The 16,277-nt window shown below is 33.2% G+C and overlaps 1 protein-coding gene across 1 annotated transcript in view; it reads left to right on the forward strand.

Moving 5' to 3' along the window:
- Positions 1-10,144: 10,144 nt before the first annotated feature.
- Positions 10,145-16,277, forward strand: part of LOC145296935 (uncharacterized) — a 63,970-nt gene continuing 57,837 nt past the window's right edge. Inside the window, exon 1 of the mRNA XM_080143139.1 lies at positions 10,145-10,520. The gene's annotated coding sequence lies outside the window, so the exon portion shown is untranslated. The remainder of the gene's footprint in view (positions 10,521-16,277) is intronic.

Below are 16,277 nucleotides of genomic sequence, written 5' to 3' on the forward strand. Positions count from 1 at the left end.
TTAGTGATTATTTTGATTTATTACAAAAGTTTAATTTGGTAAAATTCTGTGTTTTTTAAGCATCCGTTTTCATATAATTACCACTTTCAATTGTTTGAAAATTTTCTTTTCTTAGAGAGAATGTTCGTGAAAAAGTTTGTTTGCAAACATCATACATTTTTCAAAAAGCTTCTTCTTTTTTTTCAAGTTGTACATTTTCATATAAACACAAAAACTATCTGTTGTAATTTATTTCTCAATTTTAATTATTTTATAAAAGATTTTTAAAAAATATTTTAATTCAATAAATATCCAGATAATATTTTATTTTGTGTTATTGTTAATTTAGTATTTGCTTTGCTTTTACCAGTATGTTCCAGACTTTAACAACTCTTTGAATTATCTCCCTGTTGTAGGGTAAGGAAACTTGGTTGTGCAGACCAAGCTTTACTCAACTTAAACCCAAGGTACAGCCTGCAATACAAAAGAACATAACGCTGCTGAGACATATTGTAAAGACAGTGACATATGAACAATGTACATATACAACAATAAATAGTGAGGTAAAGTAAGTAATAAAAGCGAGACACCTATATGTCTGCACCAATGCTGAACTTGTTTCCCGCCAGTCTCCAAAACATAAACAAATATGAAAACGCTCGCTAGCGAAGTATGAAAATGTCACAGTAACAACAAAGTTAACCTACAAAACCAATATAACACTCCCTTTAAATTAAAAAAAAAAAAAAATGAACTAAAAAATCGTTCTTCAAACTTAAAACGCACAAGGGCTAACATTTCTGCGTGGTACAGTCGAGAAAACAGGGAGAAAAAACAAGGAGGAGATTTCAAAGGCAAGCGAATCAAGGAAAGGGGTCTATTAGAGTAGAAAGATTTTCAGCATCTAAGAACCTCTACGGCAAAGTGATGATGTTTTGTTGCTTGTCAGAATAGTTTGGGGTAATTATGTTGAAGGGGCACAAAGACAGTAAGTTTATTGGAATATTGCAGACATGGAATAGGGGTTGAACCCTCTTAGGTTAGGGACCCTTTTTTGGAACCTGTCTTACAGAGAGAGATGAGATGTTAGTTAAAATTTTTCACACATTTAAATAAATAGTTAAAATAAATAAAATAAATAATATAAATAAAACACTAGTTGTGTGTGTGTGTTTGCATGTCCATGTGAAAATATTTAATTGATAAACTTTTAAAAACTGAAATTCACAGGAAATAGTAATCCTACACCAAGGATGGTTTATAACGAGTAAAATCTTTGTTTGGATGGATGAATAACGACGTACAGAAATATGCTAACAAGTTTAAATGCAAAATGTTCATTTCAATTTGCCGATATATTTCTATTACTTTTGTGCATGTGAATTTTCAGATAATTACCACTTTCATTCGTTTGAAAATTTTCTTTTCTTAGAGAGACTCTTCATTAAAAAAGTTTGTTTACAAAAATCATACATTTTTCAAAAAGTTTAGTTTTTTTGTTTTTTTTTTCAAGTTGTACATTTTCATATAAATACAAAATTTTAAACACTCATAGCTTGAAGTGGTTGAATTTTAAATCTTTCTTATCTATTAGTAGGGAACATAGCAGAAGCGCTAAATATTTTAATCTTGATTCGAACCAATGGTATCAAAGTCATTTTTTAAATCTTTGAAATCATTACTATATATTAGGTACAATGTAATATTCAATAGCAAACTGGCTTTGTAATAATAAATACGAAATCTGCATGAATTAAAACATATTTAAGCGTATTTTAGGACTGGGCGCCTCTCCTCCCGCCACTCCCAATGTAAATAAATAATATTGCAAAGAATTTTTCCTGAATTTTCAAATCTATATCTATCTATCTATATCTATATCTATATCTATCTATCTATATCTATATCTATCTATCTATATCTATATCTATATCTTCTATATCTTCTATATCTTCTATATCTATATCTATATATCTATCTATATCTATCTATCTATATCTATCTATATCTATATCTATATCTATCTATATCTATATCTATATCTATCTATCTATATCTATATCTATATCTATATCTATCTATATCTATATCTTCTATATATCTATATAAAAACAGAGATGTGTGTGCCACAGACGATTTCTGATTGGTTAATCCAATAATCACATCTCCTAAAAAACTATGGTTCGTAGGCTCTTAACTTTACCATAAAATATTATGGCTTTATTTATTGTCCATCTTGGAAGGGTTTAATTTTTTCCTAACTTGCGATTTACAAATTACAAAAATACGAAACTAACTTACAATCTAACAATCGAACCTCCGACATCACGGCCGCCATTATGAAACTAAACTACAAAAAAAAAAAAAAACCCGCGTTCACTCGTGGTCTTTACATTTCGGGTTTGGGTACTTGTGCAGTTTTCCATTGACATTAAAAAATGGAAATATTTTTTAAAAAAATATATTGTACGTACTCGTCATGGGATAAAGTTTTCCTACAGAAAAAATCACGTAATTTCATCAAGTAGTTATTTTTTTATAGCGAAAAAAGAAAAAAATCAACGCTACAAGCGAAATTAAACAGAAAGTTCAAGTAGGGGGATTTCCCCCCCCTTTTTTTTTTTTTAATAGCGAGGCCAAATTTCGCGAATTTGGCCTTTTTTTTAAAGCAGTTTGGCCTTCAAAATTTCTGTTGGGCCATTTTCTTCACCGATGAAATAAAAAAAGCAAATAAAAACAACGCAATAAAACTTTTAAAAATACGGTACACTTTTGTTGTTCTTGTTTGTTTTTTTTTGGTAATTTTCCTTATTTTTTTATTTTTTCAAGATAATACTATTAAATGGACACTATTATGCCAAATTAGCCCCCCCCCAAAATGCACAAAAAATTCGAGATTTAAGGTTTTGACGAGATAATTTAGCGAATTGTCCGGACTATTGCAAGATAACCATCCATTAGTTTTTCCTGAAATTTTGCCACAAATTGTATTTCATTACATAGATGTGCATAGTAACAACATTTTTTTGCCGAAAATTTGGTCTTTTGTTATATATATGGCGTACTATTATCCTTATATATATGATGTTTATGTTTATAACAACATCTTAATACGGCGCTGCCGCTGCTGATCCATAGTCGTTTCGACTGACGGATGCCACACACATGTTATATATATATATATATATATATATATATATATATATATATATATATATATATATATAAGTGTCTCTGTGTGTCTGTGTGCATTTCCCTACGCTAAAACTCTGTCAATTTTAAGCCTAGAGATTCGAAATTTGATATACAGGGTACTGAGATTTGGGAAAATCGATGTGATAGGTTTTCGACAGAAATTTGGCGATTAAGTGGTCAATATTCAACGATTTGACCTTTGAGAACTCTACCAAACTCCTCCAACAATTTTGGGTCTAAACAGTAAACACGTGATATTTTAGATATAGATTCCTTGGACATGGATCTAACTTATTAACTTTACTTGATCCCTAAACAATAAATGTTAAGAGGTCATAATAGGGGTCAAAGTTTTAAAAAATTGACCGTTTTTTTTTTTTTTCTCAGCATTAACCTCAAAACACCTGGGCAACGCCGGGCACCGACTGCTAGTTGTTTATATTTTTTACACCAAGCTTTCCGATTATTAAAAAATTTCATCATGTTTTATTTACTATATATTAGGTACAATATAATATTCAATAGCAAACTGGCTTTGTAATAATAAATACGAAATCTGCATGAATTAAAACATATTTAAGCGTATTTTAGGACTGGGCGCCTCTCCTCCCGCCACTCCCAATGTAAATAAATAATATTGCAAAGAATTTTTCCTGAATTTTCAAATTGTTTATATTTTTTACACCAAGCTTTCCGATTATTAAAAAATTTCATCATGTTTTATTTATCGCTGGGATTTCTTTTTTATACGATACACGTTCAACGTTATGTAAGCTTATGATTTTCCCAGTCGTAGCGCCAGATGTGATCTTGCATGGTAATTGTTGTATGTTTTGTCCAAAATCAATACGTGTTCTATTTTACTGCAGGCTGTGGTGTTACTGCTCAATAAGGTCGAATGAATAAGTTTCCTCAAAATCAATTAACAGCTCCGATATGCGGGGACAATTTGGTGATCGTCTCATCAGTAGAACATGTCATACTAAATGAGCTTCACACTCAATCAACCTTACCCACTTCTCTCTGAATTTTTATTAGTGGGAGTTATCTTAAAGATAATGTCTATGAAAAACCATCCCTAAAATATCACTGAACTGAAGAAGGTCATTACAGCCAATATGATCCAATCGTTTGCCGGGGAGAGTTACTGGGTTTGTTGTTGGTATGCTTTAGGGTCATCGTGTATCTTAAAAAAAATTAACTTGAATCAGACAGCGACAATACGAAGTCCAAGACAACTGGAAAGAATATGAGAAAGCTTGATATTATTTTGAAATTTTCTTTCTCATAAACTAGTTGTCCAATCAAGGCTTGAGTTTTCATTGTTTTGTGCCCTGTCCACAATCAAGAGGTGTTTTATTTCGGCAGTAGCTATGGCATTGCTGCTTGATAAGCCTGAATAAACACTTTTTCCTCCAAATCAGGAAAGTAGAAAATGGACCTTGGATTTACTTTCAGCAGCCTTGTGACTCTTGCTTCTCTTATTTTGTCCTTTAGTCCTCTAATTCCATGAGGGATGTTTCTGATAAAGGAGGAAGAATTGCTGTTTTCTATGTCTGAACCTATCCCTCTAACACTTATCTTTGGTTAGTTTTTGACCTTGAAGTAGTAATTTATTTTCTTTTTTAGCTCTTTACATCAAGTGGTTTCATGCCTTGTCTGAAACAATTTTCATTAAAAACTTTTTATTGTCAAAACAAACACAAACAGGTCAAAACAAACACAATGGTATAATTAACAAAAAAGTATATAAACAAAAGTATTTTACCGAAGTATACGTCATGATTCTGGGGCCATAATTGCCACGGATTGCTGTTATTAATTTTCTTCCCACCGTAGGAAGATGTGACACAAGGTCAAAAGGTGGAAAGAATCAAACGAACATGCCTCAAATAGGAGTACTTTGGCCTTTTAAAAATTGCTTGGACAGCCCTATCAGAATTCTTCAGTCAGGGGGCATCAGGCAGCAAGCAGTAAGCTTACACTCTCTGAAAGACACGAGACAAAGCTTGGGAAGGTAAACTTCCTAGGATTACCTAGAACTAATGTCTCAGCATGCAAGATAAAAAGCCGTCAAAATAACCAAGTTTCTGTTGGACTGAATGTCAAGATTAAAATGCATAGCCGCCATGGACATGTTGACACACCTCATTAAAAAATAGGTTTCACAACATTGAGCCTTCTTAGTTATAAATGGTTATTATCAGTGGATAATCAGTGAATGGTGTTCCCCAGAGTCCAGGTGACACTTATTTACCTGTTGCTCTATCACGTGGTTCGTGATTCTCTCTTCTTGCTTTTAGTTTTATTTTACTTCAGTCGAAGTGCTCAAAAATCAAGGGATTCTCTTCCTAGGGTTAACACTTGATCTCTATATGATATTCAATTATCCCATTAAAAATATCTACACTGCTCTGCTATTCTCTGCTCCTGATAACAGAAATTCCCCATGGAGTTATCTCTTCTGATAACAGGAAGTAACCAGGGAGTGATCTTCCCTGGTAGCGATATATAGAAGACAGATGGGGGCAGCTATTTGTTTTTTTTGTGTGGATCTTAGCAACAAGCTTGAAGAACACATTTTCTCACTTTGAACATTGAAAAGTGGTGGCAATTTGTAAAACAACAGTGGACATTGAATATACAGTAGAACCCCGGGATATGGCATTAATCCATTCTGGGGTTGGGATCATAAGGTAAAAGCGCCATATGGTGGGGCCTAAGCAAAATTTTATACAGTACATATTAAAAATTAGTAACAAAATACAGTACAGTATATAATACACATGTATATAATCAAATAACATTATAAATAACACCGTAAGGCAGGGCAAATACTGTAATCGGAGACCAGAAAAACATCATATTGCGCATTGTAACCTGAAAAAAGGTATCCTAGGACCACCATATTCTGGGATTCTACTGTATTCATTGCCAAGCACGATAGAGCAAGAAAGCATGTATCTATTAAAGGAACTTATTGAACTTCAGAAAGAAAACATCAAGCTAAGGGGAGAGATGTTTTGCAGCCATTCCACCATGTCATGAGTGAAAAAACGGAATGGTTCTCAATAGAATCGGATACCATTGATAGAGAAAGGACATTGTTTTGTGACACATGGGCTCAATACAAGGATGTATGCGGATTGGAAGATTCACACTCAATCCAGAATGAACAATGGAAGGCATATACACTGGAAACAAACACGCTACTCTTTGAACTGGTAGGGCCAGAGAGGTTCAACTCTGCCACAGACAAGGTCCAAAACAGAGTCTCCAACCTGATAGGTCCTGAACTGTCATCTAAGCTTCAGCCTCTGTCCCACCGACGAAATGTTGCATCCCTCTCCTGTTCTACAAGTATTTTAATGGTGAATGCTCTGACAAACTGCAAGCACTTGTGGCCCCAAAACGTAAATATCCTCAACAAACCCGACAAGCAGGTAAATCCCACCCCTACACAGTAGAGATCCCTAGATGTAAGAGAGCTTTCTACTCCAGTAGTTTCTTCTCCAGAACCGCTAGACTTTGGAATTCCCTTCTGGGTCCCTGCTTCCCCAACTTTACTGACATGCAGAAGTTCAAGTGTAATGTGAACCGACATCTTGCTGCCCAACTCCCTACATAGTATCCCAGTAGCTCATATCTCTGATAGTAGCCCCCTACACCAAAGTGGCAATGTGCCTTGTTTGGGGTGAAAATGTAATAAAAAAATGTTTTTAAAAAGACGAGTATTTTCAGATATGACGGGTGGCAGTGAAAGGATTACACAAAGAAGTCCAATAACAGAAATTCTACTCGATGAGGCAGAACGAGGTTGAGCCAATAACACATTTTTTATTGAGGCTGCATGAACAAGCCAAATTTTGTGAATTTCGAATTCAATGTCCAAACTAACAAACTTGCTTGCAGCAAGTGGACTATTAAGACAACATAATTGCTAGGCAGATGATAACAGGACTTAGAAGCACAGAACACCAAAAGAAAGGTACTGGCAGAAGTAGTTTCGTTTACTACATTGGAGGAGAAGTTTTTGCTGTTGGTCTGCTTGGAAGTAATAGACAAATTATCTTCCCATTTTAACAATATCACACACCCTCTTGTGCTATCTGACATACAAAGGTCGAGTGAAGAATAGCATAACCAAGAAACCAAGACTTCTTCGACCCCACAATACACTAAACGTTGCAATGGATGTTGAGGAGTCAAAAGGATTGTCCAGCATACCATTTTTGTGGAGTGGTAGGGTACCTAAAAATAGTATGCCATAAATTTAAAAATCACAAGAAAAGTATCTAGAAGTAAGGAGCCATTAATATTCATTAATGGTATCCTAGATAATTTTTCTGTTTGCAAGCACAAAGTTGGCAAACATGCCTCCCCTTGAGTGAGATGCAGAGCAATTTCATGCAAGATTCGGGACACATGTTGTGTGTCAATAACACGGTTAACATAGTACTGAGTTGAACGCAACTGGTTTGTGTTCTAAGTTAAGTGCACAGAGGTCGAAGGGTTGACCTTGACAGGTTTCAAACCATTGTCAACGCATGCACCTGCATGCTAGCAAGGGTCACAAGGCAGTGACTGGTGCCAGCTAATTAACAGGGGTTATCGCCTGCATATACACGTCAAAACAAGTAGGACACACATGCGCTTCCTAGTTGAGTTTGAGTTTGACAGTTTTCAATTTGACAGTCTACAGTTAATAAGATAAGCTTTATTCAAGACGAGAAAACGAAAAAGAACAAAAAAGATCTGAATCGATTCAGCGATGCGAGGCTGCCTTATCAATGATGGAATCCAAATAAAGACTGCTCCAAACAACTTCAAGTCGTATTTTTTTGAGAGCAGGCATGAATTGTCGTGAGAGATACCGACCAAGAACAAGTAAAAAGTATGCGTCTTGAGATCTTCTTATATGTCACACACACAAACACACACACAAGCACACACATCCACAAACACACACACAGAAGCTGAATGATGCCACTATAAGAGTAACACATCACACCTCATCTGCATTCAATCAGATTTTGATAATACCAGACACATCAGATAAACGGTACTGGACACACAAAACGGATACCATAGTCATGTGTTGTAGATCTAGCAGAACAGAAATCCTATTACATATCACTGAGGAGGTTGTTTTTGCTGAGGTGGTTGACCACTTCTTTATTTAACACAGATTCTAGCAACTTACTCATGACACACAGAAGACGAATTGGTCTGTACTGCAGGGGAGATGGCCAATCACCTGGCTTTTTAAATATGGAAGATACTGATGTGGTTTTCTAGGGTGTTGGGAAGCATTTCTCTTTAAGGCAATGCTTAAACAGCTTTGTAAGTATGAGAGCTAGTTCTGGTTGAAGCTTTTTCAACACTATAATTAGTAAATAGCAGAGGCTGTAAAAATGTACAATTGGACAAGTTACTAGATATTGATGGCCTGTCCGATAATGTACTTAGGGATTCTGAAGATAACTAGGCAAAGGCCTGATGCATTATACACCGGTGTTGAAGCCCTCCACTCCTGGTGTGGAACATTCTTCTGCAGGTAGCACATGCGAAGCAGTTGGGATAGTGTCTTTGGAAATGTCTCTGCCGGGCTGCGACATCTCTCCTATTCTCAATCACTACTCTGTATAGACTGCTACGCCAACTCTCTCGGTAACTCGCTTGTGTTTCTCAGTTTGGGTTATCAATGGCCATTTTCTTTACATGGCATTTAATTATGTCTTTGTACTGGAGTTTTTGCTCAACCACTCTTCTATTGCCATTCTCTAGCTCTCCATAGAAGAGCATTTTCGGGAATCTGTCACCCACCATTCTTACAAAATGACCAGTCCAATGTAGTTGCGTAGTTGCAAGCACTGCTAAGGGATAGTACCGTTTCTAAACCAGGTATTATGACTCATTTGCAACAAAGGGACAAATAAGGGTGATTTCTCCAAATACATTTCATAGGACAGACCATCATTACCTACTGACTTGTCCAATTGTACATTTTTTCAGCCTCTGCTATTAATTGCTAACACCCAGCCTTTTCAGTCACCCGAAGGCGAGGAAAACCAGCTTTACCTTCTTGCAAATAACACATGCACTTCTTTAATAAACCTTCTGGAACAAGTGCTCGGCTCACATTTTAAATTGTTTCTGATTGGTTAAATAGAGAACCAATCAAAATTAAGTATTCGCTCCAATCAGTATCAAGCAGTACCAAGTCAAGCAAATATTTTAGATATAGTAACTACTACTAGTGCTACAAAATAATTTCATTTTTTTCTCTTTCTTTTTTATTTACCAACTTTTTCACACTGTTGACATGCAATCGCTTTTAAAAAAGTACAATCTTAGTTGGGGTTGTAAGACTCCAATTTTACCGAGAAAAAAAAGAAAAAAAGGTATTTGTTAAGATAGAGTTGATAGATTGATTTTTTTTTAAATGTGTCGTTTAAAGCAAAAACAATATTATTTACTTAATTGTCATATTGAAAATAGTAATATATCCAAAAATTACGAAAATTCATCGAGTAGAAAGTTATTTGTAGTTAAAAGTAATTTTTACGGAAAATTGAGTAAAATAGCATTTTTCTTACATGTTAGAAAGAGGTGGAAGAGTTCACACACAAGAGATATAACTCGAAACGCAAAATTTAGATTACACTTTAATGTCTTCCAAGTCCGACATATATAGCGAGAGATTTTTTCTTTCCCCAAAGACACAATAGGAGCTGTTCAGTTCGATGAATTTTCTTAATTTTTGTATTTATTACTATTTTCGACATGATAATTAAGTATCTAATATTGTTTTTGCTTAAAACGATATATTAAAAAAAAAAAAATTTATCTGTCGACTCTATCTTAACAAGCACCCAAATAAAATAAATAAAATCCATTTTTCTCCTTCAAGACAAAAATAATTTACAATAAATTTATCATTAAATAAATACTTCACTTGTTAACCGGCGTTGCTATCTTTTCAGATTTTGTAAATCGAAATTCGTTAACCATGGTACTCTTCTAGTAGCTTTAAACTTACTTCAATCTATTTTAATGATTATTCAGACGTTGATTTTTATTTCTAAATCAATGTTAAAAAATGGCTGTAAAGATAGTTTTTAAAAAATAATAATAAATAGTGTAATGTAAAAAAAACAACAAAAATACAAAACAAACAACATAAAACAATGATTATGGCGGTATCGGCCTTCCATAGTTGCAAACGGTGAATTGCTTAGCTTGCGAAAAACGTGCTGAGTATATTTCCGACTATAACCAATCAAAACCCCGCCATTTTATCTCCACTTAGAAACTTATTATTGCTTCCCACGGATTTTCCAACGGTAAGTGTCGGTTTTTTCTTCAATTTTCAGCTTGAATCGGATGCAATGGTGACACTTTTTGACACTGGAATGACTTTTCATTAATTAAAAGTCGCAAAAAACGAGGTGCCCCTCGGTGACGAGCGCGACATGATTTCTTTGTTCTCATTGGTGGGGGCGGTCAATTCAGTTGATTGGGCGCTTTTTGCGGCTTCTGACCAATTTATTGGTCCAAAGTTTAACAATTTGATTCCTTCTTCATAAGACATTATCATTTTATCCATGGCTACACGTACCGGCAGATATTTAACAAACGAAAAAAAAAAAATGATGATTATGTATATATCGAGTTGAAAAGAAAAATGGTTTCCACAAGCCGACGTCGTCATCAAATCTAATAATGGATTTTTTGAACAACAACAAAAAATCGAACGAATCTTTGGAGGATTTTCTGAAATTTTTAGTTACCAAAACCAAACCCACACACCAAAAAAAAAAAAAAAAAAAATATTTACACGTTTTTATTTTCGTATTTATTTTATTTATTACTCGTTGCATTCAACCGATGTTGTCCGGGTGCAGGTGTTCGAGAAAAAATAATTTAAAATATAGTTTTGTTTACAATCCTTACAAAAAAAAAAAAATTTACTTATGCTGAGAAGGTACCGTGCTGTTTTAGTATTTTCAAGTTAAATTCAACCACGGTATCTTGTTTATTAAATTGTTAGATACAGAATAGTTACAAAACACTCCTCTCCCCACGTTTAAAATAACATTTCAGCACGATTCGTATACTACATAAATACGTGTTTTTATTAAATGTAACATGTTTATTCAGCTCGAAAAGCATACAGTGTTTACCAATTGGAAAATTCAAAATGGCGCCCGACACTCTCTTTAACACGGTAAGTTCAGGAAAAGATGTTATAAATAATAAACTAGACAAAATACTGTTAGAAATTCGCTCATTATATGTTACCGTGACATAAGTTGACATATATTCGGTGTTTTTTTTTTTTTTTTTTTTATAGTATTTTGTCTAGTTTATTATTTATAACACCTTTTCCCAAACTTACCATGTTAAAGAGTGTCGGGCGCCATTTTGAATTTTCCAATACATTGGTAAACACTACATGTTTTTCGAGCTGAATAAACATGTTACATTGAATAAAAACAAAAAAAAAATGTATCGAGTTTGGTAGAAAAGTAACTTATCTTGCCTTTGATAACATTATTTGTTACATATGTTTTTTGACAACTTTTTCGAATCTGTGTACAGTAATACAAACCCATCGTATTCGTCCAGATTTTTTTTTTTTTTTTTTTTTCAGTATTTGTTTAATTCGTATAAAATGTATTTATCAAAGTGGACGAGAAACTTAAACAAAGGATCATTTTAATATTAATATTATTGGATTAATAATGTAGCGATTCTTAGCTTTAAAGTCGAATTATAAAAAAAAAAAGAAAAAGAGCTAAAACAAAAGCAGGTCAATGTTTATTAAACCTTGTTTAAAATCATTCTTTATATTTTAAAAGAAAAATGTCTTAACCGTCTTTGTCTCAAATAAAATATTTTTGTTGGCCCGCTTGTCAAAATGTCAAATAATAATAAAACAATTAACTTAAAAAATATATAATATTATAATTAATCTTTTTAAAAAAATCCAAACTTGGAGAATTGTTTTTCTTTCTTTCGTCTTGTTCATTGAAGTTCCTTTTTTAACAATATTTTGAACAAAGCGTAATATTTTTCATAGCCACGTGGTATTCATATTAATTACAACACATCTTTTGTTTTTTAGGTCGAGTAAATTTAAAAATGAAATGGAATTAAAAAAAATTTTATATCGTAATTTTATTTTTTATGATGAATACCCGGTGTTACCACGGCCACGTTTCGATGGTGATGGTGTTACCCGGAAATGGACCCCCCTCCCATATAATCGCTGTTCTTGTTTTAAATTTCTATAATTTCCCATTTTCAAGAAAAAGTTAAATTCTTTCGGTACTTCTACAGTTTATCGCGAAAACTAGAGACATTTTTTGGGGTGGGGGTACCTGTCGTTTAAAATTGGAGAAATCAGTATTCTAAACTAACCGAAGTAGGAAATACATAAAAAATTTTTTACAAAATTATCTTATTAAAATTATTGGTGCTAGTGCACTTAGTGATCCGCGCTATTTAATACAAACCCAAAATATATATATACACGGTTCATGAAAAACTTTCCCGTTTTCATTAATTAAATCGAAACCTTTCACATTATAGAATTATGGGTATTATTATACAAACACCGTGACAGCGTTAGGGGTAGGGGTAATTCGCTGTCACGGTGTTTGTATAGTTTTACCGAATTATGGATATATGTTCTCTTTATTTACTTTTTTTCATAGTTCTTTCCTGAAGTAATTAATATCTAGTTTAATTTTTTGGTTGTTTATTTCCTACTTCGGTCATAGTTTAAAATACTGATTTCTCCCTCTGATTCTAATGACGGGTGCCCGAAAAATAGCGTCTGCATTTTCGACGATAAACTGTAGAAGTACCTCTCTTTCTTCCTGATTATGGGTGTCCGACACGAACTCCACAATATTACCTATGTATTAACAAATCTACGAGACATTTGCTGCTGCGCTGCTGAGTGCTGCGTATGTTTGTATCTGCTTGTAATATTGATAAACAGGCCATTTTTAATTTTTCAGCTTCGCGATCGCTGCCTGCCATCGAAACAATCGCGTATCAATAGCAGATACTTAAAGCTGAAAAGTTCAAGATAATAGATACGTGGAATTATTTTTAATATTTTGGTACTTGTGCACTTTTACCACCGTGCTGAAATATTATTTTGAAAGCCATTAACATGGTGAGGGGAGTGTTTTGTAACTATTCTATACTTCCTAACAATTTAATAAATAGAGATATCGTGAAGCTCGAAAGGGACACAAGCTACAAGGGAACTATGTGGGGAGCTCGGCAGCAAGTTACACTTGAACTTCTACATGTCAGTACAGTTGGAAGCAGGAACCTGAAAAAAAAAAAAAAAAAACTATTTAAAAATAGTACGCAAGCAGTGCAAGCACCAATATTTTTTTTTTTTTTTTTTTTTTTTACGAGAGTGCCCAGCGTTATGTAAATACCTCCCTTCGAGGTTTGGGAAGGGGGGGGTATTCCGAAAGTTGGGCTCGCTGGGTACTCTCGAAAAAAAAAAAAAAAAGCTCGCCCCCCCCCCCCTTTTTTTTTTTTTTTTTTTTTTTAACTCCACAATAAAATAAGGGAAAACTAAAGCGAATGTTTAGAACTATTATGTGTGTTTTGTTTTAAGGTCTCCACCCGGACAACGAGTAACTATAACTAATTGTAAATAATCTTAGACAAACTTTATATTACTATCCCATTCTTTTTAAAAAGGAAAAGTTTGATTTTGTTATAGGGCATTGTTTTCAACTACATCCGCCGGATAGAAATACAGTTGTAAATGATTGACACTTTTCCTTACTCGTTCCTTAAAATTCATGTCTTGTTTTGAAAAGATTTCTTTTTCATTAGTTTGTTTTTATTTTTATTTATTTATTTATTTTTAAGGGGAGGGGGGTGTAAATGTTTAAAAACATGATTAATTCCAGTTTTGGCGGACACCTGTACGAGAATGCCCACGTGCCCTAAAAATCTGTTTTTCACCTTTTTCAAAAAGTTTTCCGAATGACTTAAGAAGGGAGGTTCAGGTTCAGGTTCACTTTTTCTTTATAACGTTTTTGCTACCTGACTTACTGTCCATTTCTTTAGTCGTGTCACATTAGAGAGTTATAACGAGAAAGTGAACACTGAACCCCCTTCTTGAAATTTTTTTTTTTTTTTTCCTGAAATTACGATACTCAAGTCTGTAATGTATAATAATGTATGATAATCGTTAGAAAAAAAAAAAAACTTTATAAAAAAGGGGGAGGAGGCAAAAAACACATAGGACGGGGACAATCTCGCACAGGTTCGCCTTAGTTTTTATATAATAAAAACTCATTTGATTTTATTTCACATTTTCGGTTAAATGTTTTATTTACTTGTCTCATTAAAAAAATAAAATAATTGAAATTAATCGCAAGGAACATAGTAATTGATGTCAATTTAATATAATGTAATTACAAAAAATATTCTGTAATTTCAATTTTAACCAAATCTATTTTATTTAAAAAGTCCTTATTTTTAAAAGTTCATTTTTTGCTGACTATCTTTATTTGCCTCTCGAGTTGAACTCTACGAAAATCATTTTTAAAATTTCAAGTACTTGATACTATTTTTTTTTTTAATTGGTTTATTTATTTATTTATTTTTGTAAGTGTTATATATTAATATTATTATTTGCTAATATATTTAGTTTTTTTTTCTTGTGACACAGTAAAAAGAAAACACTCGTTAAACAATGGCTTTGTTTTGTTTTTTTTCTGACCCTTCCCTTTGTTGATGAAAATGATTGGGTTATTTTCTAGAGCAATGGCGCTTTTTGGTTTCTGAATACAACATTTGGTGCAAGTCTATAAATGGTCCACAAGTAATCTTTTTTACTATAAAAATCTGAAAAAAAATCTTTATAATGTACGTACTTGTCACTGCATGAAGATGTCATATTCTAAAAATCACGTAAATCAATCAAGTAGTTTTTTATTTAAGAAAATCAAATATTATGAGACATTTTATCGAAGAAAAACTTAACGCGTTCTTTTTGAAGGATACACTGCAAGCGACACATTGGAAATGTTTGGAATATAAGATAGGCAAGGGGCAGACAATCTACTTTCTACGCTCCAGAAAAAAAATTGAAAATGAAGACCCTTTTTTTTTTCTTTTTTTTTTTTATTGAGGATTTTGAAAACGAAAATAACGTTTAAAATTCCAGCAAACGAGTAGTTTCCAAGATCTGAAGAAGTATTTTACGTAAATTGAGCACCCACACGTTGACGCTCCTCCAACGAAATTCGGCAAATGTGTATTTCAGCGGCGTAAATTCAAGTTTTACACTAGTGGTGGCCATAAAGTGGGTGATCATTATACATTAATTTTTTTATAGAAAAGTGATCCCCCACTTACTTTAAACTAACATTTTTTCCATATCTTGGAAACTACTCATTTGCTGGAATTTTAAACGTTATTTTCGTTTTCAACATCCTCAAAAACTTATTTTTCATTTTTTTTTTTTTCTAGAGCGTAGAAAGTCGATTGTCTGCCCCTTGCCGATCTTATATTCCAAACATTTCCAATAGGTGTCGCTAGCAGTGTATCATTCAAAAACAAGATGGCGTTAAGTTTTTCTTCTATAAAATGTCTCATACTATTTATTTTCTTAAATAAAAAAAAAACTACTTGATTTATTTACATGATTTTTGGAATGACATTTTTATGCAGTACGTACATTATAATTTTTTTCAGATTTTTATAGTAAAAAAGATTACTTGTGGACCATTTATAGACTTGCACCCAACATTTCTTTCTATTTGGCAACTTTTTTTTATGCCCGCCACCAATCACAATCCAGAATTTATTTTACGCGACGCGAATTAATCAATCCAATCGGTGGCAATAATTTGAAAGTGAATAAAATTCATCTGCTTTAAATCTTGTATAGAGATTTTGTCTGTGCACGATAATTTAAACGTAAATAAAGACATCGCAGAATTTGCCTTATTTCAAAATATCGGTCATCTAAACTACTTTTAAAAATTATAGGACCAACTGAACTCATGAAAAAGAAATAATAACAATAATAAACTTCCTGGCAAATATAC

The sequence above is a fragment of the Euprymna scolopes genome, chromosome 17 (genome assembly GCF_053919585.1).
Source record: "Euprymna scolopes isolate OS-2025 chromosome 17, ASM5391958v1, whole genome shotgun sequence".
Taxonomy (NCBI): domain Eukaryota; kingdom Metazoa; phylum Mollusca; class Cephalopoda; order Sepiida; family Sepiolidae; genus Euprymna; species Euprymna scolopes.